Source organism: Pecten maximus, chromosome 7 (assembly GCF_902652985.1).
Source record: "Pecten maximus chromosome 7, xPecMax1.1, whole genome shotgun sequence".
Taxonomy (NCBI): domain Eukaryota; kingdom Metazoa; phylum Mollusca; class Bivalvia; order Pectinida; family Pectinidae; genus Pecten; species Pecten maximus.
The window spans coordinates 35,131,533-35,147,550 of record NC_047021.1 but is presented as its reverse complement, the minus strand read 5'-3'; the positions used below and the strand labels follow the sequence as shown (position 1 = coordinate 35,147,550).

The window sequence follows — 16,018 nt, the reverse complement described above, 5'->3', positions numbered from 1 at the left end:
ACATCTGGTGCAATATACTATTTAGTTGACAAATAATTTAAGATCAAAATCTAACGACCTGTCGACAATAAACATAATTAGACAGTTTTCTTTATAGATCTATAGATTAGGCAGTGTTATATAGATATATCAGTCGATTGTAGAAATAATATATTGATTATAACAATATTGGCTCATCAGTTAGTTTATCCATTATTTTATGAATATTTTGGAATCAGAAGAGCGAATTATGATATTTCATTAGAGTAATACTATGATTAGTGGTAAACAAATGAACTATCGATTTTAAGTTGAATTTACAATATACATAAACATATTCACACGTATCTATTATTATACATAAGACGTTCTACCAACGTATAAATAGCTAATGTCAATACATGTGTTTGCTTTCGTCGGAAATCGTACTAGAGTCGTCTGCTGACAAAGCACTTCCGATGTGATATTCTATAAATATACCGACTGTAACGTCGGAAATCGTACACAAGTCGAGTATTAAAATCTAAATCGTACACCAGTCGTCTGCTGACGAGGCGTATCTTATCTATAAATATACCTGACTGTGACGTCAGAAATCGTACACCAATCGTTTATGTATTGTATATAAATAGCTGAGAAGTGTCCAGGTTGGCAGAGAGGAGAGGACAGGAGGACACCGAGGTATGTATACCATACTGCTTTACCGTTGAATAGTATTAACTCATTTATGACACTTCATATCAATGTTGGTTTAGTTCTTGTCTAATACTAGGAAACTCTATCCTAAATATAAAACAATTGATGTATAATTTTTTTCATTGAATATTTAACTCGATTAATTTCATATACAATTTTCTATACAAAATCAGAAAAAAAGTATATATTTTACGGTTTAAATTGTACGTAAAAACGATTGTTTAAAAAAACAATCACATACATTAGATAAATTGTACACAAGTGCATTTCAATTTTTTTTCTTTTCTTTTTTTTTCTTTTTGTTTATCTTAAGCAGAAATATAAAGAAATCGTATCAGATTAATGTAAATAATTATTTGAATTGATTTTCTGTGAAAGAATTGGAAATTGAAATAACAAATAATAAGATATTTAGACAATCAGTTTTCTCAAAAGTATGGCTAACATTTCAGAAGTGTCCACTATATGGAGCCCGTGGTCAGGACAATCACTTGACCTCCTCGGATTCGTAAATAGTCACGCCCAATTTCACAAGGAAGCAAAGGACGTGAGCTATGACGTATTTGGGTACAAAGGTCACACGGGTACCTCCTGTTTCTGTCGGAGTGTGTCTCGACCCCTATACCGCCGGGGAAGAGAAATCGTGGATGGGATTTACGTGATGAAAGCAATGACATGTGGTAAAGGAGTTGAGATAGATTGTGATCAATCAAAAACTGTAAGACAGGAAAATGTAATGAAGGTTGAGAATGAAATAGAAAACAACGGAAATGTCGAGGATGAAAACAGCGACGATCCAATTAGATGACACGATTTATTAAAACTGTTAAGGTACCAATTACTCTAAAACATTATATCCAGCAGCGATCATTTGTTAACTACACGATCACCGCGTGGAACACTGATAATATAAACCAAAATCTGAAGATTCCTGTGTAAACATTGGAGGATACAATCATTAATAAACAACATCGTTTGAGGGTGAATTCGAGATTTTGAGGGTTTAAGGAAATCGATATATCACTTCAACGTCCCACCTGGAAGATGGAAAGACACGCGAGTCAGTCATGAACAGGTCTGTCCGGATGGCGGGATACCTAATCAGAACCGTTTATTTTGACTGCTGACAATAATTCCTAACTTTACGAAAACTGCTTGGATATAATCGTAATCAGAAATTATTTGTGTTAACTCTGAAAATATTGAAATGAGTTAAAATTTTTGAGTTTTGATCTGTGGAAAGTGCAGTTCATTTTTAATGAACATCGCCAAATCCTTCGTATCCACTAGGTAATTGATATAAAGGCATAAGGAACAACCTTCTCATGCTGAGGCCTCGTTATGTAGTTGTTTCTAGATAGCCTGGCAGGTTATAGTAACGAAAAGATATAGGATCTGAAATGAGTCCTCATTTTGAGCTTTTACGAAATTAGTATTATATTTTTTTATTTATTTTTGGAAGCCTTGGCGAGCAAAAATCAAAATTTCAAGACGGGTTTCGTAAAATCACATAAGAAATGAAAACAAATATAAGATACTAGTACTTTTATCACATAACATACCTTTCGATATGCTTTAAAGTGTAAATATGGATGGCTGATTATGTGATGAAAAGTTCTGTTCGATATCTGTACATGTATATAAGTATGTAAACAGAATTATGTACAAAGATCAGTTGATTAGCTTTGCATTGTTTGATTCAAAGTTTTATTTTTTTTAAATTGTATATAGTTTCTGACATTATTTTTATTACATTTTATAGTTTTACAGTATATAAGCATTGTTGTGTCTAAAGCCACTAGAATACTTACATATTTCCACAGACTTAGATACTCTAATATACATGTATGTCAATGATACATTCTACAACATATTCTGCTTAATACAATGTATATATTGATAAACCAATTATATTGTGTAGTGTGATATTATACTTAAAAGTCAAATACTATAAATACTGTTGTAGCCTGTGTAGTATTATCTGTATACTAGTACGATGATCACGTGGAACACTAGTAATATGACCATCGTGTTGAACGTTGAATGCTTTCAAGGCTTGAAAACTTTAGAAGTATGTTTTGAGGATAACGGTACCAATGAACGTCAGGAAAGTGTATTCTAATCATCGAGATTTTTTCTTAAATTCATATAACTCTTTTGAATATTATTCTGGAAGATCTCAAAAACAGCAAACAAAGTGTGCATGCGAGTCTATTCATGAACATCTCTGAGCCAAAGACAGTGTGTCAACATTCAGAACCGTTTAATTTTGACTTTTGCAGTATAGAATACTAGTTTTCTATGAAAAAAATCGTAGCTTTGACTGGGAAAACCACGATATGTTTCTATCGGAAAAGTGTCGTATCTGACAACGATATTTAAGACGGATTATTAAAACCTGGCATGTTTGTCCGATGCCTAAAATATGTCCATAACGAAAACTTCTTGTATCACTTGGAAAACTGGAAAAGCAAAGACCGTCCGAAACTCTACACACCAAATTGATAACGAGTGTCTTTAATAGAGGAGATCACGTGACATAAAGGAATAAGGAACTTACTCGTCTTTAGGCCCACATCGTCAAATCTGGATACTGGAGTAGATGTAAATAGCTTTATACAGATAAATTGATTAGAATTTCATAGTTTATGGATATGTTTCTTCAGTGATTGTGTTTGGAGTAAAATTGTAGGTTTAAATAATTGCATGTGAATATGGTTGACATAGATAGATTTTCAGATATCAGAATAGGTTGTATATATGTATACGGCATTGTTGTGTAAGTCTTTTGCCATTAACGTACATTCTACTACTAGTTTTGTGTAATATTAGTTGTATAACTATCAACCAAATATTACTGTATCATGTATGTCAATAATCTGGTTGTATTTATTACAGACCTATAATCAAAATAGTGTGTACCCATACATGTAGATAGTTTAGTGAGCTATTATCAGCATGCATGTTTAAAGTATGTCTTAGGCTTGTGCAAGTTTTAGATTTTTTTCATTTTTTTTTTTTTTTTTTCAAATTTAAAGAATTATGTTAACAATAACATTAATTCAATTTGCTATTAAACAGATTGATCAATCTATATCATTATACCCACTGCAAATATAGTTATGTAACTGCTTTCCTTCCGATGAATTAATTTGTCTTAATTTAGGTTTCTTTGCAAGTCCCCATCCAGATTTTGACATTTCTTCTGTTTCGAGTTTAGTCACATGTTCTGATCACTTTAGGTCTTCAGCATGACATTGTATTACCTCCGATTTTATTTTTGTTTGTGTGTAGAATGTAAGACATTATTTTCAAAACATAACGCACTTAACAATCCCCATTAATATTTTTATCCCATCATAAATTCTCTACATTATCTACATTTAGGGGGAAGGGCTCTATTTTTAGGGTAAAATTATGTTTAATGTTTATTGATACAAAAGATGTTATATATATTATTTCATGTTATATATGTGTACGGACAAAAACAAAACAAAAAAAATACAAAAGATATTTGCATGTGAAATGTTTATTCCCTTAGTACGTATTAATAGGACTTGTATCTACAATACTCGAAAAGAAGCTAAATCGAAATCATATGTTTACGACATTGAAAAAAAAACTAAAACATTACATTGTAGTTGTGTTACGTAGGATGTTATAACTAATAATTAACTAATCGCCAATACTAAGATAATGAATATACCGGTGGGTGGCTTGTACTATACACTTAGTAATGACGTGGTAAATGCTATGTATAAAGGTTACTAACGGTCTATATTATTACTCTGTGTGTGTTTTGAATAGTATAACCAAGTCAAGCTCGTGTGATATAAGGTATTATACCTAATGATAGGCAGGTGATATCAATTATGTAATGGATGTTTGCAACAAGTGATACCTTAAGCGCAGTGTGGTTATAAGCTTCAGTCAATTTAAAACATATATAAAATATTCATGTAAATATTGATATTTTTTCTTTTTCATCTTTTTTTTATCAATATCCCATTTTTTCACACCTATATGTTTAACTTATAGGCATCTGAAATGGGAATGTATTTTATACGTCAGAATTCTCTTACTGAACTGTGTTTTATCTGAGAGCTGCAATGTTGTCATTTGTGCAAATAGAACACGATTAAAATTCTGTACTGTGTACATGACATTTCCATTTCATTTAAAGAAGTCGCACCCAATATCATGCCATATATAATCAAACAATGCCAGACAATGGAAATAATATCAAGTAAAATCTAATGTGTTGGTTATATAAGCGAGCAGAGAACATTGTAATAAAATAAAATAAATTTAAGATTACGATGATCATGTATAACCAACCAGAATGTGTTTCGGGAATATTCGTGAAAAAAAAATGTTTGGTTTTTTTTAAATGTCCTGTACAGCTGTAATTACTTGTACCTATGTCGTGAATAATAAAAATGTTTGTTAATTTATGAAGAATAAAACATTGTTAACTTGTTTTATATTGTTGTATTTGTTACTCAGAATTGAGGATGTTGAAACAGTTGTAGGAATGTGCTCCTATCTTTTTCTTCAGAAACTTCATTGAATTCATAATAAAGAAAATACCTCAGTGAAAGAAACAGAGGAAGGACCTTCATTCGCAAATCAAATTTTGTTTGTTTTTTTGCTGGGTTTATCCTCTCGTGAACCCTGAGAAACACAGCCGACACGGTTATATAACTAGAGAGCGTCGAATCACGCATCTCAGATCTTCACCTGAAATTAATTCAAATTCATTTTATTCTCTTTTCACATACTGACATGATCTGTAGAGAAAACATATTTACAATATAATATATACAATTACAGTAGTGTTCGTAGTTGATACACAGAACTGATTCACAAAACATTTTCATTTTTACCAAGGAGGACAGATCATGTTATTAATTAGTCTGATAAATGTACACATTTTCATTAGTTTTTTTAATATTACTTATATTCATTACTTCGTTAAAATTAATATTTGGTCTTGACAATATTATTTGTCAATATATAACATTCAATGAGCAGATAACACTGTACATTCAAGTAAATAATGAAATCATACCAATTTGCTGACCATTACAGTGTGGACATTTTCTTTCCTTATACTCAATCTGGTGCCATCTGCCAGTTTCAACAACAAATTTATGATTAGTTGTGCGAATTTACAAAACAATACTCTATCTTTATCAGCTAAAGTATCTAAATAATTTTCAAAATTACAGTTATCCTTAAAAATTCTATAACATTGCCATTTGGTGAATTGTGTACATCACTCTGCCTTTTCCGGAAGTACTTGTCATAAAGTCTTAACTTAATAACATGTTTAGCCATACAGGTTACGTGGCCGGCGCTCTAACCGACCGAGCTGTCGCTCCCATGTGCCTATTAAAAATCGCTAGTACTGATGTATATCTAAATCCTAAATATCTTTTTAACGGTACTCCTCTTGATTAAATGATAGAACCCAGATCCTCACTGGTAACACAGTTATGGTCAGTACATGTCCGGACGCTTGCTGCATTTACGACGGTCGTTATTCTCCATGTTTTATGGTAACCAACTTTCAATTTATCTCATCGATATTTCTAATAATCAAATGAAGACCCAGAGATGAACATGCAATCGGTCTGTACGAAATTCTGGCCTGGGCCACTTTCATTATAGCCGACATCTGGACCTATTCTACATTCAATATTGCTGCCATGGTGTCCCGGTTACTTTTTGAAATTCAAGTCAAATTGCTTCAGTTATTGAGTTCACAAAGTCCCATACCATTACCAAGGGCAATAACTGTAAGTAACTGTCGAATAATTTCCATTTTCAAACTCGTACAAGATCTTTTTAATATATATCTGCGTAACAAGTTTCATCAAACTAGGTTATTATATTTACTTCAGTTATCGTCTTCACAAGGTCCAATGATAATATTATTACAAAGGGCAATAACTCTGTAAGTTACTGTCGAATAACTTATGGCATTAGCTCACCTTGGTCCTTTTGACCAGGTGATGTAACAATGTAAATGAAAAGAGAAGCAAACTTCTATGTCGGGATTATGGGATTATGACTCGCTACCAAAATACTTGATGTCACATACAAAATTGCTCAAATGCAGAATATTTCTTCCCAATTTTGACGAAAATAATTTAACATATTATCATAATCGTTAAATTGCTTACTCAGTCATGTATAATGGCAAAACAAAACAAACAAAAATGTTTACCAATACATATTCCCTGCATGATTCCGTCATGTTTCAAAGTAAACTTAGAGGGCAACATATAGATGACACCAATAACAGTCTATTTTGAAATAGATGTGTGTGTGGATATGTGTGTAAAGAGAGTTTGAAAAATAAAACTATTTAAAAACTTAACAATGACTTCACAAAGAAAAACTAATTAAGCGTAAAATGAATTAAGATTCCGAATCAATCTTGACACATACTTCCTCGATTTCAAAATCAAACAATGTTTTTATCTTCTCATTCAGTAGGAAAAAGATATTTAGTCTATACTCTTAAAGATTTCAATAAACTGAATGAGAGGTCATGTATACTATACTCTTCCGGTAACATTATTTTACCAACTTTACCCGTAGGGCTCAAATTTGTCCTCTTATTTTTATACGGACATTTTACATTTATTTTCACGAAGGTATTACTTTTATATAATTATTATGAACTGGTTTAATGTCCAATACTACGGGCTTTTGGCTTTTCAGCAGACGGGGACAATTACCAAATTTTCAGTATATATTTGGTATTGTTAGGATATTCTGATCCTGAAATTTAAAACTCAAGAAATAATTCTGAAAAGGTGAAAGAATGGTTCCACATTACAGCTATATCTCAATAAATCTGCTAAATGTAATTACAAACAGATGAGAAATAGACCAACATATGTGTTCTTCAACATTTCTTTAGGATGCATGCATACAAGCCATAATTGACAGCTTTAACATTGAGGAACTACAGTACAAGGTCCAATGACTGCACAAAATAAAACACCCTGCTATGCACTATATTGCCTCTTTTTATAATTTTATTTAATGCAATACAACTGATTTCCCTTCAAATATTAATTTTCTTATCAGTCAATTGCCTTCAATTCCTCCTGAGGTAAGCTGTGAAAAGCACTATATATACATCTATAAACTCGTAGTTAAGTCTTGTCATTGCTATTGCTGATTATTTATGATCACATTTGAAATGTACACAGGACTTCTGATTTAAATGCATTCTGTGGGATATCTCTCTGCTTGTCATGTCCAGTTATTTATTTATTTAGTTTCTTCATCTTCATTCTTTATCAATTCGTATAAATAATAGATCAAACTTGATTAGTTTTCAAATTATACAAGTTGCCATTAAATCTGAAAATCAGAAAATTGCTTCTGATGCCTACTTCTACCTGGCTAGATATTCTGAAATCGAAATCATCTGCATGTGTTTGCCAATTCGAGACCACAAAAACATTTTTTTCTAAATGATCCACCTTAAAATTTCTGACCAAAGTTTCAAGACCATTTCTGAATGACAAATCTGAAGAACGTAATGTATTTTCAAAATATGTCGCGTCGTATCCAATATCAAATCATTTGTATTCATTCACACTTCACATACATCAGCAACCGTTTAAACCGATCATAAGATAGATTTGCGGTTTCATTTCTGTCTGTTATTTTGGAAAAATTTGTGACAGTTGCTATTTTTTACATTATATATGTCAACACTCTCAAGTGACAATTAGAAAATATCTTATATCTTCAGTTTTGTAACGAAACTATAGGAGTTCAGAAATTATCTTTTGTGAATATATTTTCAGTTCAATTCCAATGGTAACAGTTCCTTGGAAGATATTTTCAAGCAGGTACATAATTCGATTGATGCATCCTACGGACCCGCTTGAATATTTTCAATCAAAAGCTCGTCACCGGCTAGAAATATCTAAAACTTATAACTTAAAAGAAAAACTACGCAATATTATAACATACTATGATATATTTTGTGTTTCTGACCAAAAGGTCATACCACGTAATCTGATATGGTTTATGTATGCAGAGGAAATGTACTGGTAAAAATGAGGGGACACCCGGGTTCGAACCAGGGACCTCTCGATCTGCAGTCGAATGCTCTACCACTGAGCTATATCCCCTTCTTCCAACCAACGATATTCAAACCGATAAAATTTTCTGACAAGTGTACCTTAACATTTATTTTAATTTTATCTCATTTAATATAACATTTAGTTAACTAGTAAATTGGGATCAAAATCGAAGTCTAACGACTTGTCGGCAATAAACTTAGTAAGTTTTCTTTATAGATTGAGTAATGTTATATATATATTATTAGTCGATTGTTGTATATGGATTATTACATCATTGGTTCATTTATCCATTATCATGAATATTTTGGTATCAGAAGAGCGAATGATGATTTTTCATTAGTGTAATACCATGATTACTGATGAATAAATGAACTATCGATTTTTAAATTGAATTCAGGATATACTTGTACATACATATACACACATACTGTGTGTGTGTTTGTCAGTTAGTATACATAAGACGTTCTACCAACGTATAAATAGCTAATGTCAATACATGAATCGTTAGACATGCGTTTGATATGGTTGGAAATCGTACTAGAGTCGTCTGCTGACAAAACACTTCCGATGTGATATTCTATAAATATACCGACTGTAACTTCAGAAATCGTACACCAGTCGCGTATTAAAATCTAAATCGTACACCAGTCGTCTGCTGACGAGGCGTATCTTATCTATAAATATACCTGACTATGACGTCAGGAATCGTAAACCAGGCGTTTTAAGTATTATATATAAATAGCTGAGAAGTGTCCATGTTGGCAGAGAGGAGAGGACAGGGGGACACCGAGGTATGTATGCCATACTGCTTTACCGTTGAATGGTATTAACTTATTTATGACACTTCAATTCACTTGATTTTGTTCTTGTCTAATACTATGAAACTCTATCCTAAATATAAAACAATTGATGTATAATTTTTTTCATTCAATATTTAATTCGATTATTTTCATATACAGTTTTCTATACTTTCTATACAAATCTATCAGAAAAAGGTATATATTTTACGGTTTATATTGTACCTAAAAACGATTGTTTCAAAAAAATAATCACATACATTAGATAAATTGTACACAAGTGCATTTCAAAATTTTTCTTTTCTTTTTTTTTCTTTTTGTTTATCTTGAGCAGAAATATAAACAAATCGTATCAGATTAATGTAAATAATTATTTGAATTTATTTTCTGTGAAAGAATTGAAAATTAAAATAAGAAGGTAAGATATTTAGAAAATCAGTTTTCTCAAAAGTATGGCTAACATTTCAGAAGTGTCCACTATATGGAGCCCGTGGTCAGGACAATCACTTGACCTCATTAGATTCGTAAATAGCCACGCCCAATTTCACAAGGAAGCAAAGGACGTGAGCTATGACGTATTTGGGTACAAAGGTCACACGGGTACCTCCTGTTTCTGTCGGAGTGTGTCTCGACCCCTATATCGCCGGGGAAGAGAAATCGTGGATGGGATTTACGTGATGAAAGCAATGACATGTGTTAAAGGAGTTGAGATAGATTGTGATATATCAAAAACTGTAAGACAGGGAAAAGTAGTGAAGGTTGAGAATGAAATAGAAAACAACGGAAACATCGAGGATGAAAACAGCGACGATCCAATTAGATGACCAAAATCTGAAGATTGCTGTGTTAACGACATGTAAACGTTAGACGTAATGTAAGGATACAATCATTAATAAATAACATCGTTTGAGAGTGAATTCGAGATTTCAACGTCCTACCTGGAAGATGGAAAGACATGCGAGTTAGTCATGAACAGGTCTTTCCGGATGAAGGAATATCTAATCAGAACCGTTTATTTTGACTGTTGTAGTTTGGGATAATGAAATAAAAAACAATCCCTAACCTTGACGAAGAATGATTGGATATAATCGTAATCAGGAATGAATTGTGTTAACTCTGAAAACAGTGAAATTATTTAAATGTTTTGAGTCTTGTTATCAGTTAAAATATCTCTGGAAAGTCCAGTTCATTTTAATGAACATCGCCAAATCCTTCACATCCACTAGGGTAATTGATATCAAGGCATAAAGAACAACCTTCTCATGCTGAGGCCCCGCTATTTAGTTATTTCTAAATAGCCTGGCAGGTTATAGTAATGGATAGATATATAATCTTAAATGAGTCCTCAGTTTATTTGAGCGTTTTCAAAACAAGTATTATAATTTATTTTTTATTTTTGGGAGTCTTAGCGAGCAAAAAATCAAAATTTTCAAGAGTTTCGTAAAACCACAATCGAAATGAAAACAAATATAAGATACTAGTACTTTTATTACATAACTCAGAAAACATCGTTTCGATATGCTTTAAAGTCAAATATGGATCGTGATAATGTGATGAAATGTTCTGTTCGATATCTGTGTATAAGTATATGTAAACAGAATTATGTATATAGATCAGTTAATTAGCTTTTCATTGTTTGATTCAAAGTTTTTTTTTATATATTTTTTCTTACTTGTTCGTGATAATGATATTCATATAAAAGAGTATTACGAACATCTTTGTGAATATGCGAGACATTTTATATGTAGTTTCTGACATTATTTTCATCACATTTCATAGTTTTACAGTATATAAGCATTGTTGTGTCTTAAGCCACTAGAATACTTACATATTTCCACAGACTTAGATACTCTAATATACATGTATGTCAATGATACATTCTACAACATAGTTCTGCTTAATACGATGTGTATATTGATAAACCAATTATATTGTGTAGTGTGATAATAATATTCTGGAAGATCTCAAAAACAGCAAACTAAGTGTGCATGCGAGGCTAGTCACGAACAGCTCTGAGTCAGTGACAGAACCGATGAATTTTGACTTTTGCAGTATGGAATACTAGTGCTCAACGAAAAACAGTTTTGACTGAGAAAACCACGATATGTTTCTATCGGAAAAGTTTCATATATGAAAACGATCAAACTTTTAAAAGAAAGATATATTCAAGACGGATTTTTAAACATTGGTATGTACGGGTTTGCACGCTGCCTAAAATATGCACATAACGAAAACTTCTTGAATCACTTGGAAAACTGGAAAAAGCAAAGACCGTCCAAAACTCTACACACCAAATCGATAACGAGTGTCTTTAATAGAGGAGATCACGTGACATAAAGGAATAAGGAACTTACTCGTGTTTAGGCCCACGTCGTCAAATCTGGATACTAGAGTAGATGTAAATAGCTTTATATAGATCAATTTATTAGAATTTCATCAATATGTTTCTTCAGTTCTTGTGTTTACAGTAACATTGAGGTTTTAGGTGATTGGATGGGAATATAGTTGACACATATAGAGTTCCTGAAATCAGAATTTGTTGTATACAGCTTTTTTGTTGTTTTTGATGAATACATCATTGTTGTGTAAGTCTTCAACCATTAACATACAATCTACTACTATTTTTATGTACTATAAGTTGTACAGTAATAAACCATAATGATTTCATCGTGCGTTTGAATAATCTTGTAATGTTGATTATACACTTAGTCTGTCAATAGTCTGTACCCACATTGTACATATAACACTTATAATCGAAATAGTCTGTTCCCATATTGTACATATAACACTTATAATCGAAATAGTCTGTACCCATACTGTACATATAACACTTATAATCGAAATAGTCTGTACCCATACTGTATATATAACACTTATAATCGAAATAGTCTGTACCCATACTGTAAATATAACACTTATAATCGAAATAGTCTGTACCCATACTGTAAATATAACACTTATAATCGAAATAGTCTGTACCCATACTGTACATATAACACTTATAATCGAAATAGTCTGTACCCATACCGTACATATAACACTTATAATCGAAATAGTCTGTACCCATACCGTACATATAACACTTATAATCGAAATAGTCTGTACCCATACTGTAAATATAATACTTATAATCGAAATAGTCTGTACCCATACTGTATATATAACACTTATAATCGAAATAGTCTGTACCCATACTGTACATATAAACTAATCCACTATTGTCAGCAGACACATTTTAACTTCTATGTTTGTGCGTGTTAAACTATTGTTTTTTTTTTTTATATTTTTGTAAGAAAATAATAATTATATTAACAATGATCATTCTATTTGATAACCAATACTATCAAAGGGATTGATAACATCTGTACCATTATACCCTTCCTACGAATTGAATTCTAGAATATAATTAGCTACTTTTCTTCCGATGAATCAATTTGTCTTAATTTGGGGCTTTTGCATTTCCCTGTCCAGATTTTGACATTTCCTTTGATATGATTCAAATATATTCGTCTCCTATCATCATTATACACTGTAGATCCTTAATTAGCATCACTGACGACTCCAAAAAAGATGAAACATCTGTATGATTTTGGTTAATTCATTTTGGTTCTACTGTCTATCTTTCAAATTGTTTTGAAAGGTGCGAATATCTTTATTGTCTTCTGCAGAATCCTTCGTCTCAAAAATAAGTGTAGAGTTGTATTCGCTATATTATCATTTTTTTCGTGAACATTATTGTATAATCTAAGTATCCATATGTAACAAGAGCTTTGGTATTACGTCATCGAATTACATTAGATTTTAGTTTAGTTTGTGTGTAAAAAAATGTGTTGAATTGTACATGTTAGTTGTAGATTCATTCAATGTAAAATATTAATTAATTGCACAGGAATAATGTTACAAAACTCTATCTTATAGGACATTAAGATAATTATGTAGTTTTCAACTGCTATATAATTCCATTTGCATGTACAAAATTCAAAAGTGAGAAGAAAGCATTGTCATATTCTTGAAATAATTCAGATCTGCAATGCTGTCATTTGCGCAAATTGAATACGATTAGAATGCTGTATTATATATATGACATCACGTAGGTTTCCATTTTATATGAAAGAAGTCACATCCAATATTATGTCATATACAATCAAACAATGCCAGACAATGTAAACATGTTCTTCTTCAATAACAAGTATAAGTCGTAGGTCTAATGTGTAGATCATATATATAAGCGATTGGTGAAAATGCACCAAAATGAAATTTATTTAACATTACATTTATCATATAACCAAGATGTGTTTTTGGAATATTCATATATACAGTATGTATACAGTTTTCCCGTTTTCAGAAATCTAAGATGACTATATTCTGGCGCGATAAAAAGTAGTATTTATTTATTTTATTGTATTGTATTTATTTATTTATTTTTTTTATTTTTGGTTTTGTTGTTGCTTTTTTTTTTAACTTTTATAATTTGTGTGCGCTGGCTGTATCCCGAAAAATGAAAAATGATTGTTGTATTAATGAAAAATAAAACATTGTTAACTGTTTTGTATTGTTTTACTTGTTGTTCAGAATTGTGAGGGTGGCAACAGTTGTAGGAATTTGCTCCTGTGCAATCTTTTCTTTATCAGAAACATCATTGAGTTCGAAATAAAGAAAATATCCCGGTGAAGGAAACGGAAGAAGGACATTAACTGGCATTCAAAAATCGCGAGCATCGATGTATTACTAAATACGTTTTTAAATATCGATACATACATCATTTCATCGCTACTCCTCCCGAAACAATGATAGAAACCGGACCTCCACTGGTAAGACTCGTATTGGAGCAAGCAATTTAGCTAAATGTGTTTACAAATAAACAAACAAACAAACAAACAGAAAATATGTATCTCCATAGCTTTACATTGTAATTAATTCATAGCCAATCCAGACATGTTGGTACAGTGACTTCACGACATATGTTTATGGTAAATTTATCTTATTTTTGTTTTTGACATGTTCACATCATCATCAATTGTCCTTATTATTTTCGGTCATGTATATTCATTTCATCATTTATGTTATACGGAAAAGACGGATTATAAGATATATACTTGTCTAATCCCATTTGTGTTTTGACAAAAAACATGTTTAAATCAAAAAGACTGGTGCTGTACAAACTGGTATGGTAACCAATTTATCTCATCGATATTCCTCTTCATAAAATGAAAATAAAGAGATGGAAACTAATTGGTCATATACGAAATTCTGACCTGTGCCACTTTTAAGATTATCAACGTCTGAACCTATTCTATATTCCATATGGGTGTCCCGATCACTTTTGAAATTAAAGTCAAATGGAGACCTGACTTTCAATGATGAGCAGATGTATGACCACACCACATTTAATTTAGGGTGTCAGAACAATACAGACACCAGGTAACCATATTTGCTTTTGAGAGTTAAAAGTTCGCTTCTATTTTTGAAGTTATCTGTAATGTACAAATAAACAATGATCGCGATGAATTTCCTATCAACCATTTCCTACCAGCACAATGTAAACCAGAACGTACCATGTTGAAATGGCTTATATAGAGGAACTTACACTCGTGACCGTCGTGGAATTTATTGAAAAAATTCAATAATTTGATATGCCACGAGCTTCATCAAAGATGTGCACGATAACTCATATTATTATATCAAGAGGCCCAGACCGCCTGCATCGCTCATTCGAATATTTCGTAATGATGAAAAATTACTCTAATTTCAGCTATATTTCAAATATTTTCCTACTTTTGAACTGCATCTCCCTTCAGACAAGGTGAGCTAACAACAACGAAATTATTACAAAGGGAAATAACTGTAACTTACTGTCGAATAATTTCGTTTTTTTTCGAACTCATCCGAGATCTTGTCGATATATGGCTGCATACAAAGTTTCATCAAAATTGGTTGATATTTACTTCAGTTATCCAGTTCACAAAGTCCAATAATATCATTACCAAGGTCAATAACCTGTAAGTTACTGTTGAATAATTTCCATTTTCAAACTCGTCCAAGATCTTGTTAATATATATCTGCATAACAAGTTCCATCAAACTTGGTTATTATTTACTTCAGTTATCGTCTTCACAAGTTCGAATAATAGTATTACAAAGGGCAATAACTCTGAACGTTAATGTCGAATAACTTATGGCCTATGCTCATCTTGGTCCTTTGGACCAGATGATGTAACAATGTAAATTAAAACAGAAACAAACTTCTATGTCAGACAGGCGAATTTCGACTTAGGGTGATATGCTTGTCTCTAAAGACAACCAGGCATTTTAATTTTGATGTAGGTAATGATTTATAACGCCACAATAGTGCTATTACATGAGAGAACATGCCAGTTATGCGATAAAAAAATCAATAATTTCAATATTACAAAACATCAACAATTTGTAT

The 16,018-nt window shown here is 31.7% G+C and overlaps 1 long non-coding RNA gene and 1 other non-coding gene across 2 annotated transcripts; one reads left to right on the top strand and one right to left on the bottom strand.

The window, feature by feature from the left end:
• Positions 1 to 563: 563 nt before the first annotated feature.
• On the top strand, positions 564 to 5,154 carry LOC117330688. Its single transcript, XR_004533386.1, has 2 exons — positions 564 to 660; positions 1,128 to 5,154. It is a non-coding gene; the product is annotated as an uncharacterized LOC117330688 (long non-coding RNA).
• A 3,614-nt stretch (positions 5,155 to 8,768) lies between these two features.
• On the bottom strand, positions 8,769 to 8,840 carry Trnac-gca. The gene has a single exon. It is a non-coding gene; the product is annotated as a tRNA-Cys (tRNA).
• Positions 8,841 to 16,018: the final 7,178 nt, after the last annotated feature.